The 22,374-nt window shown below is 56.3% G+C and overlaps 1 long non-coding RNA gene across 1 annotated transcript; it reads right to left on the bottom strand.

Annotated features, from left to right (window-relative positions):
* Positions 1 to 15,302: 15,302 nt before the first annotated feature.
* Positions 15,303 to 18,207, bottom strand: LOC139005803 (uncharacterized). Its single transcript, XR_011470706.1, has 3 exons — positions 17,497 to 18,207; positions 16,580 to 16,730; positions 15,303 to 16,406 (listed from the first exon to the last, which is right to left on the bottom strand). It is a non-coding gene; the product is annotated as an uncharacterized lncRNA (long non-coding RNA).
* Positions 18,208 to 22,374: the final 4,167 nt, after the last annotated feature.

A 22,374-nucleotide genomic window follows, 5' to 3' on the forward strand; every position in this document is an offset into this window, starting at 1 on the left:
TACTTAAATCCCGGAGCCTTATTTCCTGTCTGTAGAATGAGAATAGTTAAACCTGCTCTGCCTCTGGCAACGTTTTTAATGCCTCTAAGCTTCCATGTTTTTACCTATAAAATGGGCTTAAGTATAGCCTGTCCCGTCTACCTCACAGTTTTGCAGTTAAATCCAGCCAGCCAGCCCTAGCTGGTTAGCTCAGTGAATAGGGAGTTGGCCTGTAGACTGAAGAGTCCCGGGTTCGATTCCAGTGAAGGGCACGTGCTTCCGTTACAGGCTCCTCCCCGGCCCAGGCGGGAAGCAACCAATGGATGTGTTACTCTCACATCGATATTTCTCTCTGTCTTTCCCTCTCTCTTCCATTCTCTCTAAAAATCACGGGGAAAATAGCCTCCTTGGGTAAGGATTAAAAAAAAAATCCATCCATCAAATAATAATAATAATAATAATAATGAACAGAGAGTGTCTGCTACTGCCCTGTGTACATGCCTTAACTCATTCATTCCTCCTGTCCACGTGGAAGGTAGATGTCTGTATTACCACCACTCCACAGATGAGAAAACGGAGGCCAATGATTCTCTCACTCAGCTTCACACAGCTCAGTGTGAGTCAGTCTGGCCCCACGGCCGCCCCTCTGGACACAGTCTACAGTGTGAGGGATGGTTGCATGGTGGCCCCGATAAGCAGTAGTTCTGTTACAGGTTGGGAGAGGGGCTGACCTCCCCCCACTGGGAACTGGGAATGGAGTTCTTGCAGTATCCCAAGAAAAGGAGTGTTCTGAGACTCACAGACAGATTGGGGGGTCTGTGAAGACCGTGTGTCCCCCCCCCCCCCCCCCCCATGGAGGATATAGGAGAAAGCCTTACTTCTGTGGTTGCCAGAGTCCCGTTTCCCTTAGTCCAGCCATAGAAGCAGTGTGGCCGGGGTTTCGGTAGAGCTAACAGCAGGGTTTCCTTTCCATGTTGGAGCCAGGTCAGTCCAGTGTCAGGCTAGCCCAGCCTGTGTGTCCTGCTGCATCCATTCGTCCACTGCATGGGGGATCGGCCGGGCCGCGTGGCTATGGAAGAAACACGGGCAGCAGCCAAACAAGAGAGCCCCAAAGCCAAGAGCCAAGCGCAACAGGAGCCCCAGAGAGCAGGCGTCTTTGCTGAGGGGATTCTGTATTCCCAAATGTTCACATGCTTGCAGGGGCCGTGCTCATTCTGGCCACCCATTACTGTCCGCAGGTGTGACTGACAAGCAAGTGCCTTCCCTATGTCAGCCCAGCGTGACTGGGCGTGCGTCTCTCTTCCCTGTGTGGCTCCCTGGGGAGTGCAGAATGGCAGCTTCCTGGTGCAGCTGCCCAAAGGCCATGCCTGTGATGGCTGATGTTCCCTTTGCTTCTTTTCCATGATTAATACCCAGCTAATTGCAATGGTTCCAGTTCAGTGAATGACACTGCAAAGGTGCCCTTTGGAGAGAGGCAGGTCAGACTGGGGGCTGGGGGTGTCCACACGCCACCCTGCTCATTGGCACAGATGAGTGTTGTAGTTTTTTGCATCGTAATATATGAAGGATGGCATTTGCCATGCAGGCTCGTCCCCATCTGAGCTCAGGGACTTTTTTTTGGGGGGGGGGGCCTCTGGGTAGTTGCAGGGAGACAGGTTGGGACTCCCTGGTGTGGTTGAAAGAGCGTGAATTTTATCCTCAGAGAGCCAGGAGTTCAAAGCCTGACTGTGTGACCACCTCCCTGAGCCTCAATAGCCTCATCTCTAAAATGGGGATATGTATGGTGACTTAGGAAGGTGGTTGTGTGAATTAAACAAGAAAAGGTAGGCGAGGACACCTGCAACGTGCCGGGGACCGTGGGAGCCGGAACCGACCCGTCCGCTTCCGCGTGCCCATTGACATCCGGGGGAAGCTCACAGAAGCCGCCCCCCCCCGCCCCCCCCCAGCCCTCGCGCCCGTTTGATGCCACAGACCATTTCCTCTGGGGAGCAACATTGTGGCTGCACCAGAAAAAAGTGAACGGTGCCTGGAAAACACCCTGTGGGTAGCTTTTGGTCTTCTCCGCTTCCCCAATGCCCCGGTCGCTGCTGGGGTCACTCGCTCTGCTTAATTAAGCTCTTTGTGGAAACAGAGCTTAATTTGCAGGTAAAGCCCTAGCCAGTTTCAGCCTGTGGACTGAAGGGTTCCAGGTTGGATTTCCGTCAAGGGCACATGCCTGGGTTTCGGGCTTGATCCCCAGTAGGGGGCGTGCAGGAGGCAGCCAATCAATGATTCTCTCTCATCATTGATGTTTCTGTCTCTCCCTCTCCCTTTCTCTCTAAAATCAATAAAAATATATTTTAAAAAAATTGCAGGTAAAGAACCTGCCTAACTGACCCAGGGCCCTGGCAGACAGAGGCGTCGGATGGCATTTGTTTAAATATCGATGCAGAAGAGTCGCACACCAGGCTCTGTCCCAGGCACAACGATTTGTTTAAAGCTTTCATTCTAGTGTCAATTATAAGAGAAATCGACCCCATCGTTTAAAACATGAAATTACATAATAGTTTAGGATTGAAGCCAGCACGTCTCGGCTCCTTTATATTTTCTCTTCATTCTCCTTAAAACCTGAGCAGTTCCCCTTTTAGCTCCTCCCGCCTCTGTGTTTGGTAGCGGGCAGCTGAGCGAGCACAGCCGGCGTTTCTGACGTTCTGCTTGGAAACCACTGTAACTAGATCTCCACGTTCACTGCACACCCTTTCCCTCGCTCGCTCGCTCGCTCACCCCGGCAACAGCTTCGCTCAGTGTTACGAAGACGAAAGTTGCGGCCCCATGTTAGGGACGGCCTTGACTTTAGTGAAACCTGGAGGACCTCAGACGGCCTCAGGGGAGTCCCAGGGATTCCAACTCCACTCCTGTGGTCGGGCTTCCCCAGCTCACCAACCTGCTTATCGCAGGACAAAGCATCGTTCCTGTTTACCTCTGCGTGTCGGTTCTGTTCCCGGCCAGCCCGTGGAATTAGACAGACAAGCCCATCACATCCGCCCAAAGGAACCAGGGACGCCACACCCTCTCAACGTCACACAGCCGGCCTGCCAGCCCCCCCGTCGTCCACGCTGCTCCCTGTGGCCACAGTGTCCTCTCTCCCCGAGCTCTGAGTCTAGGGGCCTCCTTAACTGCTTCCATGACATCTGCCCGGTGTTGAGTGTCATGTTTCGGCCATTCCCGCGACCCTAGCGTGGGGATTCGTTCCTCGCCAGTGAGAGTAAAACAAGTGTCAGCTTTATTCTAACCGGGTGACATTTTCCTCCGCAGCCGGTAGCAAGCGCCCCACTGCTCTGCCAGCCTGGACCTTTCCCTCACAGTTTCCGCGACGACCTGACCCAGGCCACGTGTCTAATGTGTTCGGCATCCCACGGCACCCCACTTCTGCAAATCCAACGGTCTTGTGGGCATCGTCTCTGCATGACAAACCCCCTCAAATGTGGTAGCTTAACACAAAGACCATGTACTTGCTCACAGTTCCAAATTTCTCTCTCTCTTTTTTTTTTTTGCTTTGTCTTGTTAATCGTCACCCGAGGATAGTCTTCCATTGATTTTTTTAGAGAGTGGGAGAAAGGGGAGAGCAGAGAGAAACATCGATGTGAGAGACACACATTGATTGGTGCCTCCCGCATGTGCCCCGACCAGGGCTGGGGATTGATCCTGCAACCTAGGCATGTGCCCTTGGCTGGAACCAAACTTGGGATCCTTCAGTCCCGCAGGCTGATGCGCTACCCACTGAGCAAAACCGGCCAGGGCTCCCAGTTCACAATTTCGTGGGCAGGGCAGGATCATCCCTCAGCTCTATGTGGCATCAGCTGAGACAATGGGCTGCCTGTACGACCAGTTCCCGGATGGCTCACTCAGGCGCCGGGAGCCTCACTCGTCCTCCACGTGGGGCTGTCCAGGCCGCAACGTGGGCTTTCTCACGACATGGCGCTGGTCCGAGAGGGAGGAAGTGGGAGCTGCCTGTTCTCTGTCACTTTGCCCTCGGTGCAGACGGAACTCTTGGGGTGAGAGCTAAGCTCCACCCCTTGATAGGAGGGTGGCCTGTGGGTACAGAGAGGGGCGGGATCGTTTGCAGCCACACCCCCTGACTTTCCATAGGAGGAAACTGAGTCTCAGAGATGGGACCGCAGGCTCAGGGGCAGAGCAGAAACAGGCTTATCAGTGTCTATGGAGCTTTCCCCACGTGCCCAGTACTGTGCTGGGCGCCCCCGCATGCACGCTCACAACAGTCATATGAGGCAGGAAGAGTTATTATCCCCATTTCACAGATGAGGAAATGGAGGCACGAGTAGGCAGGTAACTCGCCCAAAGCCATGTGGCGTGTATGGAGGAAGGGCGCCCAGAGTCAAACCTGAGCCGTCTGGCTACATAGTCTACCCTCGGAACGAGAGGCGGAATCCAAAAACCATTACATTTTTGTCTCGGGACGTGGCTTTGGACCAACAAGGAGGTGGCTCTGTGCCCAAGATGCTTGCAAGTTCCAAACAAAACAAAATGCGACATTCTTCATCATTCGGCCCGGTGCGTTCTGGGAAATTTTGCCGTGGAATGGCCTGCATTTTCCCACAGAAACCCTCTGTGGAGACACGGCAGGTGTCTCACCAATACCCACCTCTCTGTCTCACACAGCAACAGACTTTATAGCTGGGAACCTGACTCCCCACCCAACAATTATTTCTCTTTTTCAATGTATTTTTATTGATTTCAGAGAGGAAGGGAGAGGGAGTGAGAATCATTGATCATCTGCCTCCTGCACGCCCCCTACTGGGGATCCAGCCCCAAACCCAGGCATGTGCTTTGACGGGAATCAGACCACAACCTTCTGGTTCATGGGTCGATGCTCCACACCCGCCAGCACTTTTCTCTTCCTCCTCCTCCTCCTCCTCCTCCTCCTCCTCTTCCTCCTCCTCCTCCTCCTCCTTCTCCTCCTCCTCTTCCTCCTCCTCCTCCTCCTCCTCCTCCTCCTCCTCCTCCTCCACGTTCTCCTCCTCCTCCTCCTCTTCCTCTTCTTTTAATATGTATTAAATTGATTGGGGTGACATTGGTCAACATGAACATATAGATTTCAGGTGGGTGGGTTTCTATAAGATCTGCATATGGCACCGTGTGCCCACCACCAGAAGTCAAGTCTTTTCCTGTCACCTTATATTAGCAACGATTGTTTTTCACAGGGGAGTGCGGTCTAGCCAGTGGGGTCATAGCAAAGGTGATGAGCATGCCCTCCGCGCCAGGTCTGCTGGCCGCGTGTGGTGCCACGAGTGGTGCCATGGCAGGAGCTGCAGTGGCTGCTTTGGGCCACGAGATGAAAACAGTGTCGAGGAGCAGAGCAGGGGAGCAGGAGCCTGAGGTGTTCGGATGGCTTTGGGGAGCAGCTAAATCCCTGAGCCCTGACTACCTGCCTCTGCCTCTTGCCTGAGGGGAGAAATGAAATTCTGCCTTTAAAAAAATATATATATATATTTTTTATTTCGGCGGGACGGGAGAGGGAGAGATGGAAACATCAATGATGAGAGAGAATCATTGATCGGCTGCCTCCTGCATGCCCCCTATTGGGTGGGGATCAAGCCCACAACCCAGGCATGTGCCCTGATCAGGAATTGAACTGTGACCTCCTGGTTCCTAGGTCCACGCTCAACCACTGAGCCACGCTGGCTGGGCAAAATTCTACCTCCTCTTCCTCCTCCTCCTTCTCCTCCTCCTCCTCCTCCTTCTCCTCACCTGAGGATATTTTTACAGTTGTTTTTTAGAGAGAATAGAAGAGAGAGGGAAAGACAGAGAAATATCGATGTGAGAGAAACATATTGATTGGTTGCCTCCTGCATGAGCCCCAATCAGGGCCCAGGCTGGGGAGGAGCCTGCAACTGAGGTACATGCCCTTGACTGGAAACAAATCCGGGACCCTTTGGCCCGCAAGCTGATGCTCTATCCACTGAGCCAAACCAGTCAGGGCACTTCTTTAAAAAAATTTTTTTAAAAAAATTGATTTCAGAGAGAAAGGGAGAGGGAGAGAGAGATAGAAACATCAGTGATGAGAGAGAATCATTGATCAGCTGCCTCATGCACACCCCTTACTGGGGATCAAACCTGAAACCCGGGCATGTGCCCTTAACTGGAATCGAACCCAGGACCCTTTAGTCCACAGGCCGACGCTCTACCCCCTGAGCCAAACCTGCTAAGGCAGAACTTCTACCCTCTTTAAGCCAGTGTTAATTTCAGTGTTTTCCATGACTTACAGACTATCTTAAAATAGAAGAGGGGTGCTTGTCCAGGGATGTAGCGGCTGGGCCAGTCCCGAGGGTCCCTCCCAGTCCTGAAATTCCATGGCTCTGTGGTGGGAAAGGGGTGGCTGGGTGGAGGGCTTCCAGCAGTTTCTAGGCTCTGGACCGAATGCTGCTCTGTTTCTCCCTCTCTTCATGTGGACTATTTTCCCTCAACCTCAGCTCTGACCTGTAACGGAGCTGGGGGTGGGCCCGCATTTCAAACCCAAATGGAAAGTAAGAAGCTGCTTGCAGACGAGTTTTCCTTTCGGATGCTCTGGAAATTGGGACAGTTTATGATCATTTTGCAACGACCAGAAATCCATTTTGTGAAATGCTTTTTGTGCCTGTGTGGGTTTTTTTTTTCCGCCTTTACCAAAACATCATGGAGTCATTTGTGTGTATTTTTCCCGACTCAGATTTTTTTTTTAAAAGCGGCTTTGTTTTCCTGGCATAGCTAGGGTGTGGCGTTTCCTGATGGAAAAATGTTCAAGTTTGTTTGGCTTCTCTGGGACCCATTGGGCACGTGGGGACGTCTCCGGGACAGGGAACAGGAAGGGGAGCCTCGGGCTGGGAGAGACAAAAGCAGAGTTGAGATGTGGGAGGGCTGCCAGGGGATGGGCAGAGGCAGAAGGAGAAGAGCGGGTGGCAGGGCAGAACTGGCTCCGGACAGAGGTCTGCGGGCCGAGGCCAGGGAGCAGGTTCCGGGGACACAGCCTTGAGGCCTGGGGCCGCTCTCGGACGGGGCGTTGTTGTCCGGGCACACGCCTCGTGCGCTTCAGCAGAGGAGTCAGGAGTCAGAGCGGCCAAACAGGAAAAGCGGAAATTGGTTAAAGGCCAGTGTCAGTCCTGGCCAGCTGGGCTCAGTGGGTAGAGCACCGGCCCACAGACGGAGGGGTTGTGGGTTCAATTCCGGTCAAGGGCACGTACCTCAGTTGCAGACTTGATCCCTGGCCCCGGTCGGGGCAGGTGTGGGAGGCAACAACCGATGTGTCTCTCTCACATCGATGTTTCTCTGTCTCTCTCTTCCCCTCCTTTCCACTCTCTCTGAAAATCAGTGGGGAAAGTGTCCTCTGGTGAGGATGAGCCACCACCACAGCAAAGGCTGATGCCAGAATGACATTAACCATAAGGGAACCATCCTGACGGAGACGTTGCTTCGAAATCTTGCAGAGTCAAAAAAGCCCCTTCCTCAAAGGGTGGGTGTGGGAACTGAGTTAAGCATATATGTAAAGTGCTTACAGTAGTGCCTGGCTGAGAGGAAGGGCTCAAAGAATTAGTCGCTACTGCCATCATCATCATCGTCATCACCATCATCATCATTATTGTCATCACCACCATCATCATCATCGTCATCACCATCTTCATCATCATCACCATCATCACCACCATCATCATTTTCCATCATCGTCATCATCACCATCATCACCACCACCATCATCATTATCACCACCATCATCACCACCATCATCACCACCATCATCATTATCACCACCATCATCACCACCACCATCATCATTATCACCACCATCATCACCACCACCATCATCACCACCATCATCATCACCACCATCATCATTATCACCACCATCACCACCACCACCATCATCACCACCATCATCATCATTTTTTCATCATTGTCATCACCATCATCATCATTATCACCATCATCATTTTCCATCATCGTCATCATCACCATCATCACCACCATCATCATCATCACCACCACCATCATCATTATCACCACCATCACCACCACCATCATCACCACCATCATCATTATCACCACCATCATCACCACCACCATCATCATTATCACCACCATCACCACCACCATCATCACCACCATCATCATTATCACCACCATCATCACCACCACCATCATCATTATCACCACCATCATCACCACCATCATCACCACCACCATCATCATCACCACCACCATCACCACCACCATCATCATTATCACCACCATCATCACCACCATCACCACCACCATCATCATCATTTTTTCATCATTGTCATCACCATCATCATCGTCACCATCATCATTTCCCCCCTGTTGTTTCCTCCCAGACTCCAGGAGAATGAACTCTTCCTGAATACAGGGGTGGGCAAAAGTAAGCTTACAGTCGCTTGTATGGAAAATAATAGGATAATTAATAAATAACAACATAAGAATATACTCTGTGTCTCACTATACACCTACTTTTGCCCCATGCTGTATTTGAGCTTAGAGAGGGTCACATCTTGGGCCTTTAGTCCAAGCTGGGGTCAAACCTGATGCCCCACCCCGTCCCCATCCCCAGCCCCCGGCTCTGCTCTGCAGCTGGAAGGCACAGTAGTATGGACTTTACCCACAACCCAGCGGGGACGCTCCCAGGGCAGAGGGGGCCTATATGAAGCGCGAAGATGCCCAGAAGCAGTGGCAGGACCCACTGAAGACGCAGTGGGAGGCCACACTTAGAAAGATGGGGTTCTGCCATAGTGGGTGCAGTGTCTGCACGGAGTCAGAGACCAGCATGCCTCAGAACAGAGCACACAGCCAGGGACCATGACGACACCCTGTGCAGTCACGCACGGAATTTTTCTTTCCGATTCCCGAACCTCGAGGTGGGGAGGGCGTCCACCTTGCCCAGAACAATGGCTCCACTGAGCTGAACGCCGAGCCGGAGCCGGCCTCCTAGCCACGCTGGGCTCCTCGTCCACTGAGCCAAAAAAGAGCAGCATATACTATACTTAAAGAACAATAACACTGGTGAGATGCCGTAACATCTGCCCAGGGGCTTTTCCATGTACTCATAGAGTTGGGCAATCATCGCCACTAAATTCAGAACCTCCTCATCTTCCCAAAAGGAAACTCCGTACCCGCTAGCAAGCACTGCCCTGGCAACCAGGCCTACTTCCTGTCTCCATGGAGTTGTCTATTCAGAACATTTCACATCAATGGAATCATACAGTACATGGCATTTTTTCTGTCCGGCTTTCTCACTGGGCATGTTTTCAAGGTTCATCCATGTGGTAACGTGTATCTGCACTCCCTTCCTTTTCATTCTGGAATACGATTCCATTGTTGTGTTGTTGGGCAACTGGGTCGTTTCCACCTTTTGGCTATTATAAACAACTAGAGGCCCGGTGCACGAAATTGGTGCAAGAGTAGGCCTTCCTTCCCCCAGCTGCCAGCACCGGCTTCCCTCCGGCACCCGGGACCCAGTCTTCCCTCACAGCCCTGGCTTCTTGGGGAAGGTCGCCTGGAAGGATGCCTGGTCTAATGAGCATATTACGCTTTTATTATTATAGACTAGAGGCCCGGTGCACAAAAATTTGTGCACTCGGGGCGGCGGCGGGGGGGCGGGGGGGGGGTGTCCCCCAGCCCGGCCTGTGCCCTCTCGCAGTCTGGGACCCCTCGGGAGATAATGACCTGCTGGCTTAGGCCTGCTCCCGGGTGGCAGAGGGCAGGCCCAATTCCTAAGTGCAGCCCCTGGTCAGGCTCAGAGCAGGGCCGATTGGGGAGTTGTGGCGCCACCCCATCATGCACAGAGCAGGGCGGATCGGGAGGTTGCAATGCCACCCTCAGTCACGCTCAGGGTAGGGCCGATTGTGGGGTTGGGGCACCGCCCCCTGTCACACTCAAGGCAGGGTCGATGGGGAGGTTGCAGCACCACTCCCTGTCACACACAGAGCAGGGCCGATCAGGGGGTTGGGGCGCTGCCCCCTGCCACTCACAGAGCAGGGCCCATCAGGGGGTTGGGGTGCTGCCCCCTGTCACGCACAGAGCAGGGCCCATCAGGGGTGTTGGGGCTCCATACCCTGTCACGCACAGAGCAGGGCTGATCAGGGGGTTGAGGAGCTCCCCGCTGTCACTCACAGAGTAGGGCCGATAGGGGAGTTGGGGCACCACCCCCTCTCACACACAGAGCAGGGCAGATCAGGGGGTTGGTGCGCTGCACCCTGTCAAACACAGAGCCGCAGGGCAATCAGGGGATTGGGGAGCTCCCCCCTATCAGGCACAGAGCAAGGCAGATAGGGAGGTTGTGGCCCCGCCCCCTGTCACACACAGAGCCGTAGGGCGATCAGGGGGTTTGGGCGCTGCCCCCTGTCACGTTGATCCCAGTGCTGGGAGGCATATTACCCTTTTACTATATAGGATAGAGGCCTGGTGCACGGGTGGGAGCTGGCTGGTTTGCCCTGAAGGGTGTCCTGGATCAGGGTGGGGGTCCCCACTGGGGTGCCTGGCCAGTCTGGGTGAGGGGCTGAGGGCTGTTTTCCGGAAGCGAGTGACTGAAGCTTCCAACCGCTCCTTTTTTCTTTTTTTTATTCTGGGCCAGCTTTAGCTCTGAGGCCTCGCCGCTGAAAACATCGATACAATGTTGCTAAAGCCCGGCTGACTGAAAGCTGGTTTCTGGGGTTTTGTTTAGCTTCTTATTTGCAACATAGTATATAGTTGCTTAGAGTTGTAGCTCAGAGGCCGGAAAGTGAGGTGGGGAACGTTGGAGTCCTCCTTCACTGCAGCAAGCAAGCCTCATGTTCGCTTCCAGCTGCCTGGCTGCCGGCCGCCATCTTGGCTGACAGTTAATTTGCATATACTCACTGATTAGCCAATGAAAAGGGTAGCGGTCGTACACTAATTACCATGTTTCTCTTTTATTAGTGTAGATAGTATGCAGTGGCCTAATAGATAAGGCATTGGCCTCCTAAACAGTAGTATGAACATTTATGTCCATGCTTTTGTGTGGATACGTGTTTCCGGTTCTCTTGGGTATATACCTAGGAAGGGAATTTCTGGGTCACTTGGTAATTTTATGCTTAGCTTTTTGAGGAACTGCCAAACAATCTCCCCAAGTGGCTGCACTGTTTTACACTCCCTCCAGCCAGGTATGAGGCTTAGAGTTTCTGACATCTTTCCTGACACTTGTCATTGCCTGTCTTCTTCATGATCGCCATCCTAATGGGTATGAAGTGGTGACTCACTGTTTTATTTTTATTGATTTCAGAGAGGAAGGGAGAGGGAGAGAGAGATAGAAACATCAATGATGAGAATCATTGATCAGCTGCCTCCCGCACGCCCCCTACTGGGGATTGAGCTCACACTGACGGGAATCAAACCGTGACCTCCTGGTTTATAGGTTGATGGTCACGGTTCAATTCCCTCACACTGGGGATCGAGCCCGCAACCGGGGCATGTGGCTTGATCGGAATAGAACCGGGACCTTTCAGTCCGCAGGCCGATGCTCTATCCACTGAGCCAAACCAGCTAGGGCCTGATTTGTGCTTTTGGTGTCATATTTAAGAAACCATTACCTAACCTAAAATTATAAAAATTAATTCCTATCTTTTCTTCTAAGAGTTTTATAGTTTTCGCTCTTACACACATTTTGCATTAAGCTCTTTGATACACTTCAAATTGATTTTGGTATATGGTGTGAGGCGGGAGGTCCAATCTCATTCTTGTGCATGTGGATATCCAGTTGTCTTTCCACCAACGTATGTGGAAAAAATGGTTTCCCCACCGGATTGTCTTGGCCCCCTTGTCAAAAGCATCAATTGACTGGAAGTGTTTATTTCTGGGCTCTTCAGGCAGCGGCGGCACTTATTCTCAGCTTCAAACTCTCCTCCCCACGCAGAACAAGCTGCACCCCCTCCTCAGAGGCCTGGCTGGCTCGGAGGGACCATCCTGCAAGCTTCAGGGGCAGCAGCCCCGCCGGGCGGCATCGCCTCCGCAGGGCAGCCTCCTGGCCGAGGTGGGCTTCCAGGGCCTGGGGCATCTCCTCCAAGCTTCTAGGTTCCAGGGACCCCACCTTTGCCACGCGGTCCCCAGCGCTAGCTGTGGTAGCTGCTTCGGGGCGGCGGGTGCCGGGTAGGGCTGTCTCTGCTGACCCCAGGGTTCCCTTTGTGACTTTCCTGTTCCTCTTTAGCCAACTCCTGGTATAAAATCCTTTACGAGAAAACAGCTGGTAAGGTTTCTCTTTTCCTGACTGCACCCTGGGAGGTGCATGGAGACGCTGCTTCCTTTCTCTCATTCACTCACTCACTCATTTATTTCACAAAGAATCGCCTGACACCTGAGACGGTAGTTGTGACAGGGCCCAAGCAGGCTGGCGCTGGGGGCTCATAGAAGGATGAACCAGACGTGGGTCGACTGTGCCCTGGAGGAGCTCCCAGTCCGAGGGGGGAGGCACTCACAGACACAGAGTGAGGAGCGAGGGCAGCTGCGGAGGGCAATCGGGGCCACACCTCCAAGGGCCAAGGGAGCGGTGAGCTTCCTTCCTCCTCCCTGTCCGGGGACTCGGGGCTCGCCACCCCTCGGAGCTGTGGGAGCCGCGTCAGCCCAGCCTGCGGTCCTGTGGGGCTGTCTGGGCGGCTCAGCGCGAGGCAGCCCCCCTCAGGCTTATGGGATCCAGATGTGCTGGCAGCTGCAGAGTCTGGGCTGAGGCCTCTCCGGGGAGCCAGGGGGCGGGGCCAGGCTGCCAGTTGGGAAGCGGCTTCGCTCTGCCCGGACTCTCCCTTTCCATAGGCTCACATGCCCTGTGGCTTACCCGCCGGGATGCACTTGGCGGTGGAAGGAGGGGTCCTGCGAGCCTCCCTGCAGCCCCCCAGGAAGGAGGTGGAGGGTGGCGCAGCAGCACCGGGCCTGGGCTCGCGGTCCAACAATCTGAACGGCGTTCGGGCCCGGCCTCCGCCAGCCCGGCCGTCAGGCATCAGGTGTCTCCTGGGCGAGCGGAGGTGCTACCTGCGCTTGTGCAGATGAGCAGACGGGACGCTCGTGAGGCGGAAGGGTTACCTCCCACTGTCCTGGTCCCTGAGGCTCTCCCGGCCCAAGGGGAGTCCAAGGGGTCTGTGCATGGAGGGCCTGGGCCACGGTGGATGGAAGGAACAGGCCGGAGGTGGGGCGTTTCTGTGCTCAAGATTGCGCTGTTCTGGTGGCAGGAGTTGGCTGTGTGACCGCGGGAACACATCTGCCCTCTCTGGGGCAAATGACAATCGTGAGAGCCATCCCCGAGGGCTGGGTGAGGTGGCACGTGCACTGTGCCTGCCGCTGGGACGTCACTCAGCCCTCCGCTGCCTCGGGACTTGGAGGCGTACGGTCTCCTGGCCCTTAAGGGGAGGGGGTGGGGGGATGGGGGGACCCTAATAGCTCTGTGGCTGCCGCCCAGGGGCTGATGCACCCACTGCCACCCCTCGAGGCAGCAGGGGCAGAGCCCGCAGCCTCAGCGGGCCTCACACAGACCCGTGGCTACCTCCCAGCTCTAGCTCCCACAGCCCCCGAAGAGCCTCCCTCATTGGGGATGTCAGGGCCAGCAGCTGCTTAAAGACACCATGGTTCACTGCCCCCATTTTGCAGATGAAAAACACTGAGGCTCAGAGCGGATGTGATTTGCTGGAGTCTCGCGGGGAACTGGGGCCCTAGAGCACTCTTTCCTGCATTACACGCAGGGCAGCCTTCCAGGGTCTCCGCTGAGTACGACTCGCACACCCCCAAGTAACTCTCGACTTCCCAAGGTAACATCTGAGTGACTATGCCAACGGCCCCAAGGCCCTGGGCCTGACGTGGTCCTTCCCCTCCTGGCTGGTCTGGAGGCCACCCCACCCCCAGCCCTCTTGTGGGGGCACTGAGGTCTTTCGGGCAACATTGCCGGGCCCTGAGGAGCCAGGGGAGCACCTGAGGCTCGTGGGGGATTGCAGAGCAGCCCCTGCTGCCCGCGGTCCCTGGGCCTTTGGAGGACAAGGCTTCCTCCGTTATTCAACTCTTGGCAAGCAAGCATGTCCTGTCCGGCCCCGCACAGGGCAAACACGCATGTCCTGCCCAGCCCTGCACCGGGCAAACACGCATGTCCCATTCCAGCCCTACACTAGGCAAACACGCATGTCCCGCCGGCCCTGTACCAGGCAAACACGCATGTCCTGCCCAGCCCTGCACCGGGCAAACACGCATGTCCTGCCCAGCCCTGCACCGGGCAAACACGCATGTCCTGTTCCAGCCCTGCACCAGGCAAACACGCATGTCCTGCTGGCCCTGCACCAGGCAAACACACATGTCCCGCCCAGCCTTACACCAGGCAAATACACATGTCCCATCCGGCCCCACACTGGGTGGGGCCAAGAGGGGACCGAGCCCAGGCCCCCTGAGGAGCTCATAGTCTGGGGGCCAGGCAGGCAGGCTCTTTCACCCCCGGGGTAAGGACTTGGAGGCCCCTTGGCCTGGGCCACTGCCTTCAGGCCAGCCCTGCCTCTGGCCCCAGTCATAGTGGCCCCTGCCTGTCCTCCCCTCTGAGGGCGTGGACGGGGCTGGCAAGGAGCCTGCAGAGCCTCTAGCAGCCCCGCCAGCACTGCTTCCGCCTGGAATCCCTGCCAGGCCCCCTGATTGCCGCAGCCCCTTCTATAAATAGGCAGGTGTGGCTGCTGGCTGCCTGAGCCCAAGGAGAGGGCCTGGGCCGCTGACCGGGGCTCTGGGGGCCCAGCTTCTGGCTCTCCTCCCAAGGCCCCTGTGAGGCCTCTGCCCCCACTGGCTCCCTTCTCGGACACTACTGGCCCCTGGTCCTCTCTCCCCCTCCGCCAGCTGCTTCTCCAGCACCCACTCTCTGGGGGCAGGCACCCTCTCTTCTTCTGCCCCTTCCCAGGCCGGCCATCCTTCCTGAGGCATCGCTGGCCACAGCCTTGGCGTCAGCTCCTCAGTCCAGGCTTCGTGGAGCCCAGAGCCGTGTCTCCTGGGGCCCCTCACATTCAGTCTCAATTGAGCTTCTCAACTGCTCGTCCCCCCATCCCCAGGCCTGAAGCCCGTGCCCCCCGCTCCCCGACGTCCAGTCCTGCAGGCTCCCTGACCGAGTCCCCAGCCCCGTCCCTCCACCCTCACGGTCTGTCTTAATGTTTTGTGTACTTGTTATTGAAGCACACGGACCCTCAGTGTAAGACCAGCGAGATCCACAGAACAACACCCCCGTGTGTCCAGCACCAGATGGAGAAACAACAGCCAGAGCCGGAGGCCCGCTCCAGGGCAGCCACGGCCTGACCTCCAACACAGGGCGTTCCCGTGCTGCCTTCGAACCGCACACAGACCAACCGCGTCGTGGTGGGTGGGGTGGATGCTGTGATGCGATACCCAGGCTCCCTCCTGGGGGAGGCGTGTGTTCCCGGCTGCTGGGAATGCTGCCCTCCATTCTTCAGGGCCGCCTGGCCCGAGAGCGGCCTTGCCTGAGGTCATGCCTTCTTCCAGGGACAGCCTGCGCCGTGACTAATCACTGGGCTATACAGGCCCTGCCCCTTGCGCAACTCAGAGCCGCTCCGCAGGCCCTGCGGGCTGCAGGCCACCGTGGGCCTTAAGGGCCACGTCAGGGTGACTCCTCCGCAGCTACACGGTCCTCTGACCAACTTCCTGCAAATGGCGTGCAGTGCACCTATGGGCGCCCTTGGGAGCTCCCGCCAACCGGCAGGGCGTGCTGCCCCTTCCTACTGCCTTCTTCCTTCCGGCTGGAATGCCAATGTGACGCTGGCCCTGGAGCAGCCAGCTGGGGCCAGAAGGTGGGCACCGGGACCTGGGGTGGTGCAGCCACAAGCTAATGGGAACCCTGGTCCCCACGCTGTGGAGCTGCCACACCCGCCCGGCTGCCCAGCTCTTGGCTTCTACACAAGCGAGGGATGAACTCGGCCTGGTTCAAGCCACTCTTCTTCTTTTGTTGTCGTCACTCTTTGCAGCTGAGATAAATGCCGATTGGTAATCCTCAGCAGAAATGGGGGCAGCACCAACCAGCCCCGGGATGAGCCAGAGGCCAAAACAATGAAACGGAGCCCTCGTCTAGTGAAACGGATGTAAAAGGGTGGCTCTGCAAAGAGCCTCAGGGCACAGTGAGCCGTGCAAGCAGTTTCCATGTCGGGTAACACTCGTGTTTCTCCAAAAAAGACTGCCAGCGATGCCATCGTGAGATAAGTTCCTGCCGGTCTCGGAAGGAAGTGCCGGTCACAGGACGCCTGCGGTGGGAAGGAGCCTGTCCGGAGAGTCCGGCTCACCCGGGCTGGACCGGCAGCTCTGCCAGGTGCTGGCTGTGTGGCCTTAGGCAAGTCCCTGCCTGGGCCGCCCTGAGCCTCAGTGTCCTCACGTGTAAAGGGCAGCCGGCGTCCTCGTCACAGGGCGGGGTGAATGAAATCCTGTGCCGGGAAGATGGACGCTGGGCGGGGGCAGAGCAGGCGGTAGGGAGTGGCAGTGCGCACAGGGGCTCCTTCCCCGCCGCCATCCCACCCTCCTTCCTGCTTGCGAGGGAGGCCTGGTTCCCTCCGGCCCTCAGGAAGGGGGGCCTCCGCAGCTCCTGAATCAAACCCACCTCAATTGGTGTAAGCCAGTCCGGCATCCCAGTCCCTGGGCTGGTAATTGAAGCAAGAACGGGCCAGTGAGTTAGAAGTCAGCTGAACCAGGGGCATCTCAGAAACGTTTCCTAGCCCCGGCTGGTCTGGCTCAGTGGATAGAGCGTCGGCCTGTGGAGTGAAGGGTCCTGGGTTCAATTCCGGTCAAGGGCACATGCCCAGGTTTCGGGCTTGATCCCCAGTATCTCAATGATTCTCTCTTATCATTGACGTTTCCATCTCTCTCTCCCTCTCCCTTCCTCTCTGAAATAAAAAAAAAAAAAGTAATGAAACCAGGGAAGATATTCAGTAAAAAACAGTTTCTTTCTTTCTTTTTTTTTTTTTTTTTTTTTAAGAAAGAAATAAACTTTTCCCAGACACAAGGCAGAAACATTCTCTTTTCTGTCTGCGGGCACTAGTGCATGCGGGTGTGATGGCGGGGCAGTGGCTGCCATCCTGAGGCCACGAGGAATAAGCCCAAGTCAACAAACGGGATCCTTGAGGATACAGAAATGTTGATGAGCGCTGAATTAACCAGCCCCGGAGGCCCCCGTCCCCCAGGTCCTTTGTTATGTGTGGCGGACACTGTTAACAGCCCTCTAGTGCCCATGCTTCCTGCCATCCACTTGGTAATGGAGCACACTGAGTTCTAGCTGGGTATTTGGCCCCTAGATGCACACTACACTTCCCAACATGCTTGGCAGCGGGGTGTGGCCACGTGACTAAGTCCAGGCCAATGGGATGTGAGCAGAAGTGGGGCTCGCAACTTTAGGATTATCTCCTTAAAAACATTTGCCGTGAACAAACTTCCCATGAGCTGGAAAACAGCAGCAGCTGGCGCCCTGGGGAAGCCCTGCTGGGGATGGCAGAGCGGTCCCATGGGTCTCGGAGCACTCACCTTGGGCTGTGGTGGGAGAGAAACATCTTAACATCTTCTCCCTGTCGATGTGGCTCTATTTGGAGTCTCTCGTTACAGCAGCTTCCCCAGAGCCTCAGCCGATAATACTGTCCTCAAGGCATCAGCCACCAGAATTGTTTCTCGTCACTGGCGGCCTCTCTGATCTTCTTTCTCTCCTTGGAGGTTGGTGGGGACTGGGGCTGGGTCCCAATGTTTCTCGGTGGTGGACGAAGGTGGTGATGGTGGACGAAGGCGGTGATGGTGGACGAAGGTGGTGGTGATGATGAAGGTGGTGATGGTGGACGAAGGCGGTGATGGTGGACGAAGGTGGTGGTGATGATGAAGGTGGTGATGGTAGACGAAGGTGGTGATGGTGGATGAAGGTGGTGATGATGAAGATGGTGATGGTGGATGAAGGTGGTGATGGTGGATGATGGTGGATGAAGGTGGTGATGATGAAGATGGTGATGGTGGATGAAGGTGGTGGTGGATGAAGGTGGTGATGATGAAGATGGTGATGGTGGATGAAGGTGATGGTGGATGAAGGTGGTGATGGTGGATGAAGGTGATGGTGGATGAAGGTGGTGATGGTGGATGAAGGTGGTGGTGGATGAAGGTGGTGATGATGAAGGTGGTGATGGTGGATGATGGTGGATGAAGGTGGTGGTGATGAAGGTGGTGATGATGAAGGCGGTGATGGTGGATGAAGGTGGATGAAGGTGATGGTGGATGAAGGTGGTGATGGTGGATGAAGGTGATGGTGGATGAAGGTGGTGATGGTGGATGAAGGTGATGGTGGATGAAGGTGATGGTGGATGAAGGTGGTGATGGTGGATGAAGGTGATGGTGGATGAAGGTGATGGTGGATGAAGGTGGTGATGATGAAGGTGGTGATGGTGGATGAAGGTGATGGTGGATGAAGGTGATGGTGGATGAAGGTGGTGATGATGAAGGTGGTGATGGTGGATGAAGGTGATGGTGGATGAAGGTGATGGTGGATGAAGGTGGTGATGATGAAGGCGGTGATGGTGGATGAAGGTGGATGAAGGTGATGGTGGATGAAGGTGGTGATGGTGGATGAAGGTGATGGTGGATGAAGGTGGTGATGGTGGATGAAGGTGGTGGTGGATGAAGGTGGTGATGATGAAGGTGGTGATGGTGGATGATGGTGGATGAAGGTGGTGGTGATGAAGGTGATGATGAAGGCGGTGATGGTGGATGAAGGTGGATGAAGGTGATGGTGGATGAAGGTGGTGATGGTGGATGAAGGTGATGGTGGATGAAGGTGGTGATGGTGGATGAAGGTGATGGTGGATGAAGGTGATGGTGGATGAAGGTGGTGATGATGAAGGTGGTGATGGTGGACGAGGTGGTGATGATGCCCCGCCCCCGCCCCCCAGGTACAGTCTTACCCACCACCTGGGTTCCTTCCTGCTGCTGTCCCTGCCCGGCGAGTGGGTGCTTCCCCACGCCACCCCACCCCACTCCAGTAGCCCAGATCAAACCTGAGTCCTCCACCAGCTGTCAGGTCCCCAAGCTGTGTCCAGTCCTGCCCCCCAATCGCACAGCAGGATTCCCAGCGCCTGGCACGGCTGGCCCTCGTGGGGACGAGCAGAGGCTGAGGAACAAGTGAGCTGTGAAACCTGACTTCCAGGAACGCAGCCCTAAGTTCCTCACACAGCCTGGCTTCCCGCGGGCACTCAGACGGAGGACATTGCATTTAATATTTAACAAGAAGCTGAATATTGACTCAGCAACGAGGGTTTAGCCCCTTACCCAGAGCTGCCGGAGGCCGCCTCCCGCCTGCCTGTGCTCGCCAGCTGGGGAAGGTCCCTTAAATGACTGACTACTCCCCTCCAGCCCCCCAACAAAGGGATGGGTCCCCACCTTCCCCAACCCCCAGACCAAAACAGCAGCCAGCGCTCTCTCTCGGGAGGCCAGCCTGGGGCTCCTGGATCTGGTTACTGTCCCCAGGGCAGGCTTCCACCCCTGCTTGCCCCTCCCTCTCCTTCCGAGAACTGAGGACTGAGCTCTGCCTCCTACTCCAAGGGGGGAGGGGGGGCGGGGGGCCGCCTAAGGCTGCCAGGCACCCGGCACAGGGTTTGGGACGGGACGGGACAAAGCGCAGGGCCTCCCTGGAATCAGAGCCAAGCAGAGGGGCCGGAGGAGGGCTCTGGGCTCTGTTCTGTGGGCGCCCCACAGGGAGCTGAGGAGCCCTCTCCAGCTCCCCCGGCTGGCCGCCTTCCTGCCCTAAGCTAGTCCTCAGGACGGCCACGCCCTGGGTCCTAACCCCAGCCCTGCGGCCTCCCTGCTGAGCCTCAGTTCCCCCTTGCAGAGGGTGGAGGTGTGTTGTAATCATGTGCTCCACGCCGGTGCCGTGCTGGCTCATGTGATGGCCACCACCGTGCCAGGAGGTAGGTACCATCCATCTCTGCAGAGCTCTGGCTGGGGCAGGAGGCCAGGAGGCAGGGAAAGGGGGCTTTGGGCTCCCCTGAAAGGGCGAGGGCTATGCCCTCCATCTTGCCTGTATCCTCCATGTTGGGGCCACGTGCGGCCTTCTTCCCGGAAGCCCAGGCCTCTGCTGGCCACGCCCGGGATTTTAAACTAACCAATGACAATCAAGGGAAGTGCGCGCCATAGATATGACCACATCCTGTGTAACAGGACCCGGCTTGCGCCTGGCCAATCGGCAGAGCAGTCCTTTCTCCTCCCCTTACTCCGACCCCCCCCTATATAACCGGTCTCTGGGCGGGGTTGGCTCTCTTGGCCACTTGGCTAGCCGATGTGTCGGTGAGTCTGGTGGATGGAGAGCTCAAGCTAGCTTGAAATACAGATTCTTATGCTTTTGCATCGGATTGGATGGCTCCCTGATGTGGTTTCTTGGGAATCTTGAAATCTGGGCATAACACCCCGACCCTGCCCTGGGCATTAGGACAGTTGCTCCAAGCCCAGAGGAGGGCAGGAACCTAGTACTGGGGTGGGGGAGGCAAGGGCTCCCGAGGCTGGTTGGCCAGGGCAGCAGAGATCACCTTCCTGCCTCGGGGCCTGGGCCTGGGCCTGACTCCGCCTTCCTCCTGTTACCTCGCCCCGCCCACACCTGCTCCGGCCTTCCTTTGGCCTTCGCTCCAGGATGCTGCTGTTATTCCTGGCAGCTGGGCCCAGGTGTACAGCTGCTGCATTAACAGGCTGGCTCCGCTAGGCACAGCCCCTCCCGCCCCCCCCGGCCCCGCCCCCCACTGTCCTGCGGATGGATGGATAGATGGATGGAGGAAAAGTCAACCCCAAACCTCTGCGGTAGGCCATGCCCACAGAGACCAGACGCCAGGAACATCTGAGTTCTCCCCGCTTGGCCGCCTGGCATGACGGGAGGAGGCTGGGCCCAGGCTGCCTCCTGGACCGCGTCTCCGGAACAGGTCCTCTGCGAAGGCCTGGAAACACGCCGGGGCTTGCGTCCTGCAGAGCCGGCTGGCCCGGCCCGGCCCGGCCTCTGGGTTAGTGTCGGGGGAGCTGAGGGCCCAAGGCTCTCTTCCTGCCGTCCCCAGGGAAGTGGGGTCCAGAGTTGCTGCCTGGACCGATAGGAACTTCTGGAGGCCCCGGCAAAGCAACATGGGTGTCCCCCACGGGGAGCCCGAGTCCCACCCCAGGAGTGGCCCTGAGGGGGCCTTGACACGGCTCTGCCCTTCAAGATGTGGACGGCCCAGCCGGTGTGGCTCAGTGGTTGAGCATCAGCCCATGAACCAGGAGGTCACGGCTTGATTCCCAGTCAGGGCACAGGTTGTGGGCTCGATCCCCAGTAGGGGGCGTGCAGGAGGCAGCGGATTGATGATTCTCATCATTGATGTTTCTGTTTCTCTCTCCCTCTCCCTTCCTCTCTGTGAAATCAATAAAAACATTAAAAAAAAAGAAGTTTAGAGGAATGGACCAAGAGCCCAAAGATCATGGCGGGTGCCGGGGGCTGTGGGGCTGGCGGAGGGGCAATCAGGGAAGGCCTCCCAGAGGGACATCAATCAGTCTCACGGGAGGAACAAGCGTTTGTGGGTGAAGATGAAGACGGTTGAGAAGGGCACTGCAGGCAGCAGCGAAGGCATAGAGTATCAGCATGTGGACATGAGGTGGGGAAGGGAGTCAAGAACATCCAGTTAAAAAAAACCCCAGAATATACAGTTTAGTGTGGATGGAGCACAAAGCTCAAGAGGGAGGCGGGGCCAGATCACGGAGAGCCTTGAATGCTGGGCCCAGGAGGTAGTCACCCACTACATGATGATCAAATGGCTAAACTGAACGATGCTTGGCCCTACGAGGTCATCTCACTTGTTAAGTGTGTGTGTGTGTGTGTGTGTGTGTGTGTGTAATTTGTATTATTAAAGTAAAACCTGCTTATTCTAAAGAAAATTAAGATAGGTGAAATGTGGTTGGGGAAGTAACTGACATGGAATCCACTGTTTGCATCAAAAACATCACCTGCTCCTGAATACCCCGAGAGCCAGGGAGCTCACCCCCTCACCAGGATGCCCAAGAGCCTGCAGGCAGAGCCCAGAGGCCTCGAAACACTTCCCCCTCTGCCAGCCAAGAGCAGTGCGCAGAGCCCTCTGAGTTCCTGGCAGCAACTCCTGCCTCCCGCCGGGGGGCCTGTGCTGGGCCGCCCAGCTCCCAGCAGCTTCCTCAACACCCACCAGCTGCGGCCTCGCCCTTCCGCCCTTCCAGAACAGCTCTCCCTCTGGCGCAGGCCTCGGATCCAGGCAGGTTGCACGACCTCGGGGAAGGCTCCACCTGCCCGCCCGCCCACCCGCCTGCCCCGCTTCCCCATCTGCAGGACGGAGCCGAAGGGCAGTTCGGAGCGAGCAGCGTGTTTCATCGACCACAAAGCACTGGCTGTGG

This window comes from Myotis yumanensis, unplaced genomic scaffold, assembly GCF_028538775.1.
Source record: "Myotis yumanensis isolate MYYU_CA2020_CCGP unplaced genomic scaffold, mMyoYum1.0.hap1 SCAF_3, whole genome shotgun sequence".
NCBI lineage: Eukaryota > Metazoa > Chordata > Mammalia > Chiroptera > Vespertilionidae > Myotis > Myotis yumanensis.